General features: G+C 48.5%; 1 protein-coding gene across 8 annotated transcripts in view; it reads right to left on the bottom strand.

The window, feature by feature from the left end:
* PPP6R2 (protein phosphatase 6 regulatory subunit 2) overlaps positions 1-17842 on the bottom strand; it is a 101969-nt gene that overhangs the window by 76029 nt on the left and 8098 nt on the right. The gene's annotated exons all lie outside the window — the stretch shown is intronic.

Below are 17842 nucleotides of genomic sequence, written 5' to 3'. Positions count from 1 at the left end.
CCACCTTATACCTTCATCAAAAAAAAAAAAAAAAAAAAAAGGCCGGCGCCGCGGCTCACTTGGCTAACCCTCCACCTGCGGCGCCCGCACCCCGGGTTCTAGTCCCGGTTGGGGCACCGGATTCTGTCCCAGTTGCTTCTCTTCCAGTCCAGCTTTCTGCCGTGGCCCGGGAGGGCAGTGGAGGATGGCCCAAGTGCTTGGGCCCTGCGCCCGCATGGGAGACCAGGAGGAAGTGAGTGGCTACTGCTTTCAGATCGGCGCAGTGCGCCAGCCACAGCGCACCAACCATAGCGGCCATTTGGGGGGTGAACCAACGGTAAAAGGAAGACCTTTCTCTCTGTCTCTCTCTCACTGTCTAAAAATCTGCCTGTCCAAAAAAAAAAAAAAAAAAAAAAAAAATTTCCCAGGGCCTGAACTGTGGCTTAGAAGCACCAGTATCCCATATGGGCACCAGTTCATGTGCCGGCTGCTCCTCTTCTGATCCAGCTCTACTGTAACCTGGGAAAGCAGTGGAGGATGGCCCAAGTGCTTGGACCCCTACACCTGCGCAGGAGACCTAGAAGAAGCCCCTGGCTCCTGGCTTCAGATCAGCCCAGCTCCGGCCATTGTGGACATTTGAGGAATGAACCAGGAGGTGGAAGACCTTTCTCTCTGTCTCTCCCTCTCTGTCAAATAAATAAATAAAACCTGGGGGTGAAGGGAAACCTGTTTTTGATACTTTTGTTTCTGGTCAAGATGGAATAACAGAGACCAGATGTACCTTTCTTTACCTGATCTGATCCCACCTACAACTAAATAAAAAAAGGATAAAATATATTAAGCAATGGTTTTCAAGATACTAGACATCAGACAAGAAAGGACAGTGATCCCCAAAAGAGGGGAAACGGATAAGAGGAGCCTTGTAATCTCCTAGCTTTCTGCCTGAAACATAGTTCCAGGCCATGGCCCAGGGCACCCTCAGCCCTCTGAGTTCAAAAAAAAAGAGCTGAGAGTAGAGGAGGTCAAGGGGCTGCCGTCCACAGCGGAGAGGGCAGGGATGGAGGCAGAAGGCTGACAAACTGCAGAGGTGGTCACCCTCTCAGCAGAGTTCTGATCAGCGCACAAGAATCCAACCCAGGGAAAATACCACTCGCGAAGATTAGAGGGCGGCACTGGCACGGCAGTCAGGATCCCACGTGGGAGGCCTGCACCTCCTGTCAGAGTGCCTGGGTTTGAGGCCCAGCTCCCTTTCCTTTTTTTTTTTTTTTTTTTTTTTGTTAAGATTTATTTATTTATTTGAAATCCAGAGTTACAGAGAAGGAGAGGCAGAGGCAGAGAGAGGTCTTCCATCTGCTGGTTCACTCCCCAAATGGCTGCAGTGGGCAGGGTTGGCCCAGGCCAATGCCAGGAACCAGGGGCGTTTCACCCAGGTCTCCTATGTGGGATGCCGGCACTGCAGGTGGTGGCATAACCCACTGCACTACAGTGCTGACCCCGCGCTGGCTCCCCTTCCAATCCCAGCTTCCTACCAATGCGCACCTGGAAGGCAACAGGTGGTGCTCAAGCACTTGAATCCCTGTCGCCACACAGACTGCTGAGACCCAGGCCTGTGGGTTCAGCCTGGCTCAGTCTCAGCTGTTGAGGGCACGTGAGGAGTAAACCAACAGACGGGAGATCTCTGTCCATCTGTCTCCACCCTTCAGGTGAATAAGTAAGATTAGAGGAAGCAATCTTTAAATCTCACACAGGGACAAGGATAGTCCTTCTTTCAGACACAGTGGAAAACCTCAAAATTCATGTGGCATTGAAAGACTTGTGCCTTGACTGCAGAGCAAAATCAGCCTAGGCAAAACATTACTTTGGTTCCAGTGACAAAGGTTAAAAGCCAAGACCCAGGCTGGCTCTGTGGAGCAGCAGGCTGAGCTGCCACCTGCGATGCTGCATCCCGCATCAGAGCGCCATTTAGAGTCCCAACAACTCTGAGCTTCCGGTTCCGGTTCCTGCTAATGTGTGTGGGAAAGCAGCAGAGGATTAAGCCGGCACCGCGGCTCACCAGGCTAATCCCAGCACACCAGGTTCTAGTCCCGGTCGGGGCGCCGGATTCTGTCCCGGTTGCCCCTCTTCCAGGCCAGCTCTCTGCTGTGGCCAGGGAGTGCAGTGGAGGATGACCCAAGCACTTGGGCCCTGCACCCCATGGGAGACCAGGAGAAGCACCTGGCTCCTGCCATCGGATCAGCGCGGTGCGCCGGCCGCGGCAGCCATTGGAGGGTGAACCAATGGCAAAGGAAGACCTTTCTCTCTCTCTCTCTCTCTCTCTCTCTCTCACTGTCCACTCTGCCTGTCAAAAAATAAAAAAAATAAAATAAAAATAAAAAAGCAGCAAAGGATGGCCCAAGTACTGGGCCCCTGACCCCGATGTGGGAAACCTGGATGGAGTCCCAGCTCCTGGCTTTGGCTATTTGGGGAATAAATCAGCTAATAGAAGATCTCTTTCTCAGATCTAGTATTGTGGTGCAGTGAGTTGGGCCTCCACCTGTATCCTAAAATGGGCACCAGTTCACGTACCAGCTGCTCCACTTCCAATCCAATCAGTGCCCATATGGGATGCCAGTGCCACAGGCAGAGGCTTAACCTATTACACCACAGTGTAGGAAAAAACAACTTATTTAAATAAACTTTTTTAAAAAAGACTGTACTTCTTGTAGAGAATTATTATAATAACCTAATTTTAAGTATTTCATTATAAAATTTGTAAATGTATAAAAAGTCCCAAGACTATAATATACATGTATTGAGATTTAATACATATGAATATTTGTTTATGTATGTCTCTTACTTAAAAAAAGTGTTTCTAACACAATGAAGCCTCCAACAACTCATTCAAACCCCTTCTTCCACACAAATAACTTACAAATCATAATTTCATCCCTTCACTACTTGTCCACAAATAACACATTCTAAAGAATGCAAATACTTTTATAATATATACATACGCACTCCATTTTTAAAAGCTCAACCTTATAATTTTTGAAAATTATAGTGATGCAAATAGTTATTATATTTTAAATGCCACAGACTGGGGCCAGTCCGGTGGCACAGCAGGTAAAGCCACCACATACAGTTTCAGCATCCCGTATAGGTGCTGGTTCAAGACTCCACTGTTCCACTTCTGATACCGCTCCCTGCTAATGTGCCTGGGAAAGTAGAAGAAGATGGCCCAAGTCCTTGGGCCCCTCACCCACGTGGGAGACCCAGAAGAAGCTCCTGGCTCCTGGCTTTGGATCGGCCCAGCTCCAGCCATTGTGGCCATTTGGGGAGTGAACCAGCAGAAGGAGGACCCCTCTCTCTGTCTCTCTCTCTCTCTCTCTGCCTCTCGGTAACTCTCTTTCAAATAAATTAATCAATTAAAAACAAATGAACAAAATCCTATCTTCCACAACAAAATGGGTACAACAGGATCATTATGCTTAGTGAAATAAGCCAGTCCCAAAAAGACAAATATCATGTTTTCCCTTATTTTAGTATTTTAGTGACTAATATACAGAGATCCAGTTGTACCCATTTTGGATTGGAAATGGAGCAGCAGGACTGGAACCGGTGCCCATATGGGATGCTGGCGTCATAGGTGGCAGCTTAACCCATTGCGCCACACACCATCCCCATAAAGATCTTTTTTTTTTTTTTTTTCCACAGGCAGAGTGGACAGTGAGAGAGAGAGACAGAGAGAAAGGTCTTCCTTTTGCCGTTGGTTCACCCTCCAATGGCCGCCGCGGCCAGCGCGCTGCGGCCAGCGCGCTGCGGCCGGCACACCGCGCTGATCCGATGGCAGGAGCCAGGAGCCAGGTGCTTTTCCTGGTCTCCCATGGGGTGCAGGGCCCAAGCACCTGGGCCATCCTCCACTGCACTCCCTGGCCACAGCAGAGAGCTGGCCTGGAAGAGGGGCAACCGGGACAGAATCCGGCGCCCTGACCGGGACTAGAACCCGGTGTGCCGGCGCCGCAAGGTGGAGGATTAGCCTAGTGAGCCGCGGCGCCAGTGAAAGATCTTTTTTTCCTGTGCTCTTTTTTAATTTTTTATTTATTAAAGGAAAAAACATATATATATATATATATATATAGTTTTTTTAAAGATTTTTTTTCCAATCCATCTCCCTGCTAATGTGCCTGGAAAAGCAGAAGATAGCCCAAGTGCTTAGGCCCTGCCACCCACGTGGGAAACCCAGATGGAGTTCCAGGCTCTTGGCTTTGGCCTGGCCCAGCCCCAGCTGTTGTGGCCATTTGGGGAGTGACCCAGTGGATGGAAGACCTCTCCGTCTCTCCCTCTCCTTCTGTAACTCCGCCTTGCAGATAAGTAAATCTCCAGAAAGCCACTTGACTATCTTCCACTGCTTTCCAGGCATACTTGCAGCATCTGGATCAGAAGCAGAGCACCTGGGACTTGAACAGGAGCTCTGATGTGGGATGCCAGCTCCCAGGAGGCAGCCTAACCAGCTGCACCACCTGGCTGGTGCCTGTTGGCTTTTGCTCATATTTATTTTGTAGACTCATTTATCCTCCTCAGAACTTGTTCTCAGATTTCACTGATTTTATAAATTTTTGAAATATTTATTTATTTATTTGAAAGAGTTACAGAAAGAGGGAAAGACACAGAGAGAGACAGAGAGATCTTGTATCTGCTGGTTACTCTCCAGATGGCTGCAACACCCAGGGCTGGGCCAGGCCAAAGCCAGGAGCCAGGAGCTTCTTCCGGGTCTCCCACATGGGTGGCCGGGCCATGACCACTTGAGCCATCTGCTGCTGCTTTCCCCAAGCCATTAACAGGGAGCTGGATTGGAAGTGAAGCAGCTGGGACATGGTGGCTTTACTCGCTACACTACAATGCTGTCCCAAGTTTTTATAAATTTTCAACCATTATCTTGCCAACGTTACATGTCCTCCATTTTCTCCCCATTCCCCCTGCTTTACAGGGGAATACCCACATATCTAAGATTTTTTCATTCTATACTCTTTCTCTTTTTTTTTTTTTTTTTTTTTTTTTTTGACAGGCAGAGTGGATAGTGAGAGAGAGAGACAGAGAGAAAGGTCTTCCTTTTTGCCGTTGGTTCACCCTCCAATGGTCGCCGCAGCCAGCACACTGCGGCCGGTGCACCGCGCCTATCCAAAGGCAGGAGCCAGGTGCTTATCCTGGTCTCCCATGCGGTGCAGGGCCCAAGCACCTGGGCCATCCTCCACTGCACTCCCTGGCCACAGCAGAGAGCTGGCCTAGAAGAGGGGCAACCGGGACAGGATCCGGCGCCCCGACAGGGACTAGAACCCGGTGTGCCGGCGCCGCGAGGCAGAGGATTAGCCTACTGAGCCGCAGCGCCGGCCCATTCTATACTCTCTTACATATTTCTATCCCTTTACATATTGTGTTGTGTTCTGAGTAAGAAACACAAGAATTAAAAATATGGGGGGCCAGCGCTGTGGCGGAGCGAGTTAAGCCGCAGCCTGCAGTGCCAGCATCCCATATGGGCACTGGTTCAAGAACCAGCTACTCCACTTCTGACCCAGCTCTCTGCTATAGCCTGGGAAAGCAGTAGAAGATGGCCCAAGTCCTTGGGCCCCTGCACCGCGTGGGAGATCCGGAAGGAGCTCCTGGTTCCTGGCTTTGGATCAACTCAGCTCCAGCCATTGCAGCCATCTGGGAAGTGAACCAGCAGATGGAAGACCTCTCTCTCTCTCTCTCTCTCTCTCTCTCTGCCTCTACTTCTCTCTGTGTGTAACTCTGACTTTCAAATAAATAAATAAATCTTTAAAAAATAATTATGGATTCTGCAGAGGTGCCAGCTCTCACTGTAAGTGCTTTCTGCACATTCACCACGGAATTCTCAAACTCTGTGAAGACAAGCAGCTACCAGCTCCTCTTCACAAAGAGCTAAGCCCAGAAAGGTCGAGGGACATCCAAGCCACACAGATGAACACGTGGCCCTGACTCAGACCCACCCAGTCTCACACTAGACAGAAGAAAGTGAGTTCTGAAAGACAGGACCCTGATTAGATTAACTTCTGCTGAAAGTCTTGTTTCTAACAAGATTACAACACTAATTTAATTTTACTTGAAACAGAAAAGGAATTGTTTCAAAATAGCAGTTACTACTAACAAAAAGACTACTGAACACTTTTTAAAACTAATTTCCCTTAAATTGGAAATGAATCTTAATGGAGAATGGTACTGGGAAGGGGAGAGGGAGGAGGAGGAGGAGGGGTGGGAAGGCAGGTATGGTGGGAAAAATAACTATATTCCTAAAGTTGTACATATGAAATTTGTATTCCTTAAAAAGTTAATTAATTTAGGCCGGCGCCGCGGCTCACTAGGCTAATCCTCCGCCTAGCGGCGCCGGCACACCGGGTTCTAGTCCCGGTCGGGGCACCGGATTCTGTCCCGGTTGCCCCTCTTCCAGGCCAGCCCTCTGCTGTGGCCAGGGAGTGCAGTGGAGGATGGCCCAGGTGCTTGGGCCCTGCACCCCATGGGAGACCAGGAAAAGCACCTGGCTCCTGGCTCCTGCCATCGGATCAGCGCGGTGTGCCGGCCGCAGCGCGCCAGCCGCGGCGGCCACTGGAGGGTGAACCAACGGCAAAGGAAGACCTTTCTCTCTGTCTCTCTCTCTCTCACTGTCCACTCTGCCTGTCAAAAAAAATAATAAAAAAAAAAAAAGTTAATTAATTTAAAAAAAAGAAAAAAACCTAATTTCTCAGGGCCAGCAGTGTGGCACAGATTAACACACAGCCTGCAATGCTGCATCCCGTATCAGAGCGTCTGATCCAGCTCCCTGCTAAAGTGCCTGCCTGGAAGCAGCGGAAGATGGCCTAAATACTCAACTCCTGCAACCCCACGGGGGACCCAGATGGAATTCCAAGCTCCTGGTTTTAGCCTGGCCCAGCTGTGGCCATTGCAGACATCTGGGGAGTGAACCAGCAAATGGAAGATATCTCTCTCTCTCTCTCTCTCTCTTACTCTGCCTTTCCAATGAATAAAGTAAATCTTTAAAAAAATTTAAAGACTAATTTTCTCTTCTTCTGATCTTAAAATATCTTACTAGGAATATACGGTCAAAATACTGTGTCTAAAGTTATTTGAAGTGATTATTTCTCCTGTTTGACCATGCTACCAACTTGATATAGATTCACTTGTTTGTGTTTATGTTCAATTTGTGGAGATAGGTGACTGTGGCTTTCTTTTGGTTTTTTGTTTGTTTGTTTGTTTGTTTTACTTACAAAAAACATGTATATGGTTCCAAAGGCAAACTATGTAACAGGTAGTCCAGCACCGCAGCTCACCACTCAGGGGAGACAAGAGGGCTGCTGTCGGCTGGAATTCTGCCCCAGGCTGAAGCTGAAGCCTCCCCAGTGCCCTCAGACATCCAGCTGAGACCCTCAAAGGCCTCCAGAGCAAAACCACAAACAAAGGGCCTTGCCCTAAAACCAAATTCCAAATCCAACAGACTCAGGCCGGCACCGCGGCTCAATAGGCCAATCCTCCACCTAGGGCGCCGGCACACCGGGTTCTAGTCCCGGTCGGGGCGCCGGATTCTGTCCCGGTTGCCCCTCTTCCAGGCCAGCTCTCTGCTGTGGCCAGGGAGTGCAGTGGAGGATGGCCCAAGTGCTTGGGCCCTGCACCCCATGGGAGACCAGGAGAAGCACCTGGCTCCTGCCTTCGGATCAGCGCGGTACACTGGCCGCAGCGCGCCAGCCATGGCGGCCATTGGAGGGTGAACCAACAGCAAAAGGAAGACCTTTCTCTCTGTCTCTCTCTCTATCCACTCTGCCTGTCAAAAAAAAAAAAAAAAAAAAAAAAAAAAATCCAACAGACTCTACTTCAAATACCCAGCCTCAAATGAACCAAAATGCTCTTCCAATAACTTCACTGCTCACGAGAACAAAACTGAAAGACAATATTCCAGATACCAATTTAAAAATTATTAGATATAGGGTTAGGTACTGTGATACAGCATAAGCCACCACATGTGACACTGGCATCCCACAGGAGCATCGGACCAAGTCCCAGCTGCTCCACATCCAATCCAGCTCCCTGCAGAGGTGCCGGGGGAAGCACTGGGCTTCTGCCACCCGGGACAACCCAGATGCAGTCCTGGCTTCAGCCCGGCTCAAGCCCTGGCTGTTGCAGGGATAAGAGGGGTGGGTGGATGGGTGGCTGTCACTCTATCTTTCTATAAATAAATAAATAAATAAATAAATCAGGGAAAAAAGTGAGTGTGGGTGGCAGGGGAAGGCTGAAACAAGATGGTCAACACATTGGTAAGTGTTAAAGTTGAGTAATGGGAGTTCATTACATAATTATTTCTAATCGTGTTACTATGTGTAATTTCCCGGTCAGAACGTTCTACCCAAATAAGTCACATTCTAAGAGTCTTATGGGAATCTTTAAAAGAAGGCCACCAGGGGCCGGCACTCTGGCATAGCAGGTAAAGCCACTGCCTGCAGTGCTGGCATCACATATGGGTACCAGTTCAAGTCCCAGTTGCTCCACTTCTGATCCAGCTCTCTCCTATGGCCTGGGAAAACAGTGGAAGATGACCCAAGTCCTTAGGCCCCTGTACCCACATGAGAGACTCAGAAGAAGCTCCTGGCTCCTGGCTTCAGATCAGCACAGCTCCGGTCATTGCGGCCAAATGGGGAGTGAACCAATGGATGGAAGACCTCTCTCTCTCTCTCTCTGCCTCTCCTTCTCTCTCTGTGTATAACTCTTTCAAATAAATAAATAAATCTTTAAAAAAAAAAAAAAAGGAGGTCACCAAATCTAAGACAACCCCATTGCTCTTGCCCTACCACCAACCACCAAGTTTCCCAAGATGGACTTGCCCTGGATATGCAGGCCAGGCTCCTCCAGTTCAAGACGGAACACGTCTACCCAGTCCCTGGAAATAAGAGCATTTCACCTAAACTAGGCAGCCCGCTTTGGAAAATCAGTCCTAAGAGGACTTCCACAGTCTAGCCCCCAAAACAGAGTGAGGAGGGGCTGGTGCTGTGCTAGAGCAGGTGAAGCTACGTGCTTATCAGACCTGGCTGCGCTCCTTCCAATTCAGCTCCCTGATAATGAGCCAGGGAAGAACATGGCCCAAGAACTTGGACCCCTGCCACCCACATGAGAGACCCAGATGGATTTCCTGGCTCCAGGCTTCAGCCTGGACCAGCCCTAGCCATTGTGGTCATTGGGGAGTGAAACAGCAGATGCAACCTTGCCTTTCAAAAAATAAAATTTAAAAATATTTCAAAAAAAAAGAATATATACAAATGTAAGGAAACACATTTGAAATTCTAGAGGGAATAATTTTCTGGCAAAATAAATAACGGAAGCAAATTGATCAGGAAACAGCAGAGCAGTCACCCCAAAGAGGTACCAGTGGTGAGTGCTGTGGAGTCACGATTCCGTCCCTTGGCCAGGCCCAGCAGGGTTCCAGGCCCATCCACGAGAACAGAGACCAGGAGCAGGCACAGCAGCTGATGCATGGCAGCTGCCCACAGCTAAGTGGCTGCATCTCCTCCCTGCATTTTGGCAGCTCTTAACTCTGGTGTATGCCTTCAAGAAGAGCCAAGAAACACAGTTGAAAAATAGCGAACCTTTCTGAGGAACAAGTTCTATATGAGTGGAACCAGGGAAGAAAATGAAGAAATAAGCAGAGATAAGTTCCAAATAAGATACACAAAAGAACTAGGAGTCAAGGGATTCTTTGGGGTCAGTGTTGCAGCACTGCAGATTAAGTATGCGATGCCAACATCCCATCTGAGCACCGACTGGAGTCCTGGCTGCTCCATTTCCCAGCCAGTGTTGGAACACAGGCAGGTTAAACCACCACCTACAGTGCCGGCATCCCAGATGGGTGCTGGTTCCAGTCCTGGCTGCTCAGCTTCCAATCCGGCTCCCTGTTAATGTACCTGGGAAAAACAGCAGAGAATTGTCCAAGTACTTGGACCCCTGCACCCACATGGGAAACCAGGATAAAGCTCCTGGCTCCTGGCTTCAGTCTGGTCCAGCCCCAGCTGATACAGCCATTTGGGGAGTGAACAAACAGATAAAAAATCTCCCTCTCCTCTGCCCTTCTTTCTTTCTCTCTCTGTAAATTTGCTGTTCAAATAAATAAATCTTAAAAAAGTGGGTGGGGGGCTGGCTGGCATTGTGGCATAGCAGGTAAAGCTGCTGCCTGTAGCACTGGCATCCCATATGGGCGTAGGTTCATGACCCAGCTGCTCCACTTCCAATCCAGCTCCCTGCTAATGGCCTGGGAAAAGCAGTGGAGGATGGTCCAAGTACTTGGACCACTGCCATCCATGTGGGAGACCCAGATGAAGCTTCTGGCTCCTGGCTTCGGGCCTGCTCAGCCCTTGTAGTTGTAGCCATCTGGGGAAAGAACCAGCAGATGGAAGATATCTCTGTCTCCCTCTCTCTCTCTCATGTGTGTGGGGGGCATGTGTCTTTCTCTGTCGCTCTCTCAAATCACTAAATAAAGGAGAGAGAAGGGCAGACAGAAAGGGATTTCTGCTGTCTGCTGGTTTATTACACTGATGGCTGCAACCTCCAGGTCTGGGTCAGGCCAAAGCCAGAAGCCAGAAACGCCATCCTGGGCCCGGTGTTATGGTGTGATGGGTTAAGCCGCCACTTGCAACACAGGCATCCCATATGGGCATGGTTCAAGTCCCAACTGCTCCACTTCCAATCGAGCTCCCTGCTAATGGACTCAGAAAAGCAGCATAAGATGGCCTAAGTACTTGGGGCCCTGCATCCACATAGGAGACCTGGATGAAGCTCCAGGCTGCTGGCTTCAGCCTGGCTCAGGTCTGGCTGTTGTGGCCACTTAGGGAGTGAACAGGTAGGTAGAATATCTTTTTCTCTCTGTCTCTCCTTCTCTCTCTGTAAATCTGATTTTCAAATAAATAAATAAATCTTTTTTTTTAAAGACAGAGTTACAGAGAGAGGTAGAGCCAGAGAGAAAAAGAGATCTTCCATCCACTGGTTCACTCCCCAGTTGGCCTCAACAGCCGGAGCTGTACAGATCTGAAGCCAGGAGCCAGAAGCTTTTTCCAGATCTCCCACGTGGCTGCAGGGGTCCAAGGACTTGGGCCATCTTCCACTGCTTTCCCAGGCCATAGCAGAGAGCTGGATCAGAAGTGGGGCAGCCAGGACTCAAACGGGTACCCACATGGGATGCTGGCGCTGCAGGCCAGGGCTTTAACCTGCTACACCACAACGCCAGCCCCAATAAATAAATCTTAAAAAAAAAAAAAAAAAAAAAAAAAAAAAAAAAACAAAAAAAAAACCTCTCCATCCTGGTCTCCCACATGGGTGGCAGTGGCCCAAGTACTTGAGCCATCTTCCACTGCCTCCCCAGGCACATTGGCAGGAAGCTGGACTGGAAGCAAAGCAGCTGGGACTCAAACCAGCACTCTGATATAGGACGCCCACACTGTAAGTAACAGCTTTACCTTGCTGTGCCTCAACATCAGCCCAAAATAAATCTTAAAACAAACAAAAACAAAAACAAATAGGCAAAAACATTGCCAAAGAGGCAGAGAACAGCACCCAAAAGCACCAGGGAAGAAAATGAAGAAATAAGCAGGCCGGCGCCGCGGCTCACTAGGCTAATCCTCCGCCTAGCGGCGCCGGCACACCGGGTTCTAGTCCCGGTCGGGGTGCCGGATTCTGTCCCGGTTGCCCCTCTTCCAGGCCAGCCCTCTGCTGTGGCCAGGGAGTGCAGTGGAGGATGGCCCAAGTGCTTGGGCCCTGCACCCCATGGGAGACCAGGAAAAGCACCTGGCTCCTGGCTCCTGCCATCGGATCAGTGCGGTGCGCCGGCCGCAGCGCGCCAACCGCGGCGGCCATTGGAGGGTGAACCAACGGCAAAGGAAGACCTTTCTCTCTGTCTCTCTCTCTCACTGTCCACTCTGCCTGTCAAAAAAAAAAAAAAAAAGAAATAAGCAGAAGGCCAGCGCCGCGGCTCACTAGGCTAATCCTCTACCTTGCAGTGCCGGCACACCGGGTTCTAGTCCCTGTCGGGGCGCTGGATTCTGTCCCGGTTGCCCTTCTTCTAGGCCAGCTCTCTGCTATGGCCCAGGAGTGCAGTGGAGGATGGCCCAAGTGCTTGGGCCCTGCACCCCATGGGAGACCAGGATAAGCACTTGGCTCCTGCCTTTGGATCAGCGCGGTGCGCCAGCCACAGTGTGCTGGCCGCGGCGACCATTGGAGGGTGAACCAACAGTAAAAGGAAGACCTTTCTCTATGTCTCTCTCTCTCTCACTGTCCACTCTTCCACTCTGCCTGTAAAAAAAAAAAGAAGGAAAGAAGGAAAGAAGGAAAGAAGGAAAGAAGGAAAGAAGGAAGGAAGGAAGGAAGGAAGGAAGGAAGGAAGGAAGGAAGGAAGGAAGGAAGGAAGGAAAGAAGGAAGGAAGGAAGGAAAGAAGGAAGGAAGGAAGGAAGGAAAGAAGGAAAGAAGGAAAGAAGGAAGGAAGGAAGGAAGGAAGGAAGGAAGGAAGGAAGGAAGGAAGGAAAGAAAGAAAGAAAGAAAGAAAGAAAGAAAGAAAGAAAGAAAGAAAGAAAGAAAGAAAGAAAGAAAGAAAGAGAGATAAGTTCCAAACAAGATACACAAAAGAACTAGGAATCAAGGGATTCTTTGGGGTCAGTGTTGCAGCACTGCAGATTAAGTATGCGATGCCAACATCCCATCTGAGCACCGACTGGAGTCCTGGCTGCTCCATTTCCCAGCCAGTTCTCTGCTAACATGCTTGGGAAAGCAGCAGAAGATGGTCCAAGTGCTTGGGCCCCAACATCCACATGGGAGACCCAGGTTCCTGGCTTTGGCCTGGCCACTGCAGCCATTTGGGGAGTGAACCAAAAGATGGAAGATCTCTCTCTCTCTCTCTCGATCTCTCTCTTTCTCAATCTCTCTGTAACTCTGCCTTCCAAAGATATAAATAAAAATTTAAAGAAGAAAAAAAAAAGGAACACTGACTTTAGGATTATGCCTACCCCAAGGAAGAGAAGCAATAATATAATAATAGTTTTTTTTTTCAAAGACCTTATTATATGAGGCACTGCATGAGCAGCACTCAAAGCTCAACAGAAGGCAGTGCGGCGCGCAGCTTTCCACCAACCGCACAGATAAGAGGCAGAGGCCTCAGTAATCACACAGCCAGCCCAAGGACACCCACAATCTTGATTGCTCCATCTGTATTTTCTTCTATAACTTGTTTTATTTTATCAGCTGATCCAGAATATATGGTTATTGTGTAGAGATTGAGAATGTCAACTTTCCTGTCAGCCAAACTTAGGGTCAAGTCTTAAACTCTGTATCTCAGCTTCTTCAACTGTAAAGTATATAGGTGATGATGGTGTGAACCAGTAAGGGTAGTGTGGACATTATAGTAGATAATCTGCATGGAGCTCCCACCACATGCCTAGTTAGTAATGAATTGCTCAGTGTATGTCAGCAACTGCTGTCGTCAGGCAGGCAGCAAGGAGGGGGCAGTGCTGGCTGGAGAAGGCTCCCGTGAAGAAGCCTGGCTGGAGTTTGCCCCACTGTAATTCACCACCTCACATGACCACGAACTTCAAGTAGGCATTCAGAGACGACTAACCCTACTATCTACCTCTAGGAAGGTGCCTCTGCCCCTCTCTCTCTCTCTCTCTCTCTCTACGTCTGCCTCTCTGTAACTCTGCCTTTCAGATAAATAAACAAATATTTAAAAGAAAAATCTTAATCTCTGTTTCTCCCTCTCTGTAACTCTTTTGAATAAACAAATATACCTTAAAAATAAACAATAAAATAATAAAAACATGTGACAATATCAAACAATCTAAAAGGACATAATTGGAAACCCAAAAGGGGAAAAAAACAGGCAGAAGGGGTAAGCATTGTGGTACAGCAGGTTAAAGTGCTCCTCGAAACAGCCCATACCGGTGCCTGGTCCAAGTCCTAGCTCTTCCACTTCCAATCCAGCTCCTGACTAACGCATCCAGAGAAACAACAGGTGAGCTCCAACAATCCAGTCCCTGCCAGCCATGTGGGACCCGGATGGAGCTCGTGCTTCCTGATTTCAGCTGGCCCAGCCCTGCCTGTTGCAGGCATTTGGGTAGCCAACCATCAGATGGAAGATGTCTCTTCCTGTCTCTGGTTCTCTCCCCCTCTCTCTGTGCATTTTCTCTGTCACTCTACCTTTCAAATAAATAAATAAATCTTGAAAAAAAATTAAAAATAAAGGTTCAAGGTAATCTCAACCAAATCCCCAGCAAAAATTTCCATAACAATTGAAGAGCTGGGGTCCAGCGCTGTGGCACAGTGGGCTAAGCTGCTGCCTGCAAGGTTGGCATTCCACATGAGTACCAGTTCTCCAAAGATCTGTCTCTCCCTCTTTCCCTGTAACTTTTTTTTTTTTTTTTTTTTGGACAGAGTTAGACAGAGAGAGAGACAGAAAGGTCTTCCTTTTTCCGTTGGTTCACCCCCCAAGTGGCCACTACGGCCAGCATGTTGCAGCCGACGTGCTATGCCGATCTGAAGCCAGGAGCCAGGTGCTTCCTCTTGGTCTCCCGTGTGGGTGTAGGGCCCAAGCACTTGGGCCATCCTCCACTGCCTTCCCGGGCCACAGCAGAGAGCTGGACTGGAAGAGGAGCAACCGGGACAGAAGCTGGCACCCCAACCGGGACTAGAACCTGGGGTGCCGGCGCCGCAGGCAGAGGATTAGCCTAGTGAGCTGTGGTGCCAGCCCCCTGTAACTCTTGACTTTCAAATAAATAAATAAATCCTTGGAAAAAATTGAAGAGCTTATTCTGAAAACTAGCAAGACACTTTTATAGATAAATTAAGGAAAAAAGGTGGCTGCTCTACTTCCAATCCAGCTCTCCTTTTTTTTATATATTTTTTAAGATTTATTTATTTACTTGAAAGTCAGAGCTATACAGAGAGAGAAGGAGAGGCAGCGAGAGAGAGAGAGAGGTCTTCCATCCACTGGTTCACTCCCCAGATGGCTGCAATGGCTGGAGCTGCGCCAATCCGAAGCCAGGAGCCAGGAGCTTCTTCCAGGTCACCCACACGATGCAGTGGCCCAAGGACTTGAGCCATCTTCTACTGCTTTCTCAGGCCAAAGCAGAGAGCTGCATCGGAAGTAGAGCAGCCGAGACTCGAACCGGTGCCCACATGGGATGCCGGCCCTGCAGGTGGTGGCTTTACCTGCTATGCCATAGCACCGCCCCCCCACCCCCAGCTCCCTTCTAATGTGCCTGGGAAAGCAGCAGATGATGTCCCAAGTGCCTGGCCCCTGACCACCCAAATGGGAGACCCAGGAAAAGTTCCTGATTCCTGACTTTGGCTTGGCTGTTGCAGCCATTTGGAGAATGAACCAGTGGATGGAAGATGTCTGTCTCTCCTTATCTCTTTCAAATAAATTAATAATTTTTTACAGATTTTATTTATTATTTATTTGAGAGGTACAGACAGTGAGAGGGAGAGACAGAGAGAAAGGTCTTACATCCACAGGTTCACTCCTTAAATGGCTGTAACAACCAGAGCTGCACTGATCCAAAGTCAGGAGCCAGGAGCTTCTTCCAGGTCTCCCTCATGGGTGCAGGGGCCCAAGCACTTGGGCCATCTTCTGCTGCTTTCCCAGGCCATAGCAGGGAGCTGGATCAGAAGTGGAGCAGCCGGGACTAGAACTGGTGCCCATTTGGGATGCTGACATCACAGGTGGAGAATTAACCTACTGCATCACAGCACCAGCCCCTAGTAAATCTTTTTTTAAAAAGTTACAGTAATTAAGACAGTGATAACGACATAGGACAGAAAAACAGATTGGGAGATTGTGTTATGGCATAGTGGGTTAAGATGTTGCCTGCAATGCTGGCACCTCATATGGGCAGCAGTTTGTGTCCCAAATGATCCACTTTAGATCCAGTTCCCTGCTAATGTACCTGGAAGATAGCCCAAGTGCTTGGGCCCCTGTCCCCATGGGGGAGACTAGGATGAAGCTCCTGGCTTCACCCTGGCCCAGCCCTGGCTATTGTGGCCACTCGGGGAGAAAACCAATGGATAGAAGATCTGCGTGTGTGTGTCTGGCTCTGCCTTTCAAATAAATAGTGGGTTAAAGTGCCACCTTTGTCTCTGGGATCCCATTTGAGTGGATGCAGTTCGGGTCCTGGCTGCCCACTTCCTATCCAGCTCCCTGCTAATGTACCTGGGAAAGCAACGGAAGATGCCCTGAATACTTTGGGCCTACGCCCATATGGGAAACCTGGAAGAAGCTCCGGGATCCTGGCTTTGGCCTGGCACAGCCCTGGCTGTTGTGGCCATTTGGGGAGTGAACTAGTGGATGCAAGACCTCTCTTGCTTTCTCTGTCTCTCCCTCTCTCTCTGTAACTCTGCCTTTCAAATAAATAAAGATTAAATCTTTAAAACATAAAAAAGAAAGAAAAAAATGAATAAATGGAACATCACAGAAAGCCCAGAAATAAGTCTGCACCCACAGTTAACTTATAACAAAGACGCAAAAGTGATTTAACAGAGAAAAGTACTTTTCAACAAAAGATGGTAGAATAACTATATATCCACACGGAGAATAAACAGTGTCCTGACTGCACACCACACACAAAGACTAACTCGAGGTGGATTGTACAGCTAAGGGATAGCTTCATGGGGAAAGAAGGAAAAGGTGAGAGGGAAGGAAGGAACCCAAAAAGACAGGAATACGACAGGTTTACCACCTTGAGTGTGGTGATGACTTCGCAGGTGTATTCACACGGCAGAACTTACTTTAAACATGTGTACTTTGTTACATGTCAACTGTTACCTCAAACATAAAGTACAAAAGCTACTTTCATATTTAATCTTTGTACCACAAATATTCTTAGGACACAAAATAGTCATAAAAGAAAAATACTGGTAAAATTTTATTTAATCTAAATTCAAATATTCCATTTATCAAAAAGAATCATTAAGAAATAAAAAGGAACAGTGCCGGTTCTAGTCCTGACTGCTCTTCCAATCCAGCTCCCTGCTAATGCGCCTGGGAAGGCAGCAGATGGTGGCTCAAGTACTTGGCCCTGCCACCCATGTGGGAGGCCTGAGTGGAGTTCCTGGGTTTGGCCTGGCTCAGACCTGGCTGCTGCGGCCACTTGGGGAATAAACCAGCAGATGGAATCATTCTTTCTCTTTCTGCCTTTCAAATAAATAAATACATCTTTAAAAAATATTTAAAAACAATAAAAAACCTAGAAGAATGATTCTGAATGTTTTTACCATATAGAAACGTTAAATGTTTGAGAAAATAGGTTTGTTTACCCTCATTAGATATTACATAGTGTAATTATACATAGAAACATTGCATAATACCCTATAAAAGCATATAATTTTTTAAAGATTTATTTATTTGAAAGCCAGTTACACAGAGAGGAGAAGCAGAGAGAGAGAAGTCTTCCATCCTCTGGTTCACTTCCCAATTGGCCAAAATAGCCAAGCTGCACCAATCCGAAGCCAAGAGCCAGGAGCTTCCTCTGGGTCTCCCACATGGGCTCAGGGCCCAAGGACTTGGGCCACCTTCTACTGCTTTCCCAGGCCACAGCAGAGAGCTGCATCAGAAGTGGAGCAGCCAGGTCTTGAACCAGCACCCATACAGGATGCTAGCACTTCAGGCCAGGGCGTTAACCTGCTGCTCCACAGCACTGGCCCCAAGCATACAATTTTTGGAAAAATTATTTACTTATTTGAAAGAAAGAGCGACAGAAAGAAAGGGAGAGAGGGGGACAGAGAGAGATCTTCCATCTGCTGATCCACCCCCAAATGGCTGCATCAGCCAGGTTTGGCTGTATCAAAACCAGGACTCCA

The sequence above is a fragment of the Oryctolagus cuniculus genome, chromosome 11 (genome assembly GCF_964237555.1).
Source record: "Oryctolagus cuniculus chromosome 11, mOryCun1.1, whole genome shotgun sequence".
Taxonomy (NCBI): domain Eukaryota; kingdom Metazoa; phylum Chordata; class Mammalia; order Lagomorpha; family Leporidae; genus Oryctolagus; species Oryctolagus cuniculus.
Note: the sequence above shows the minus strand (reverse complement) of the source record. Positions and strands in the feature narration are given on the sequence as shown.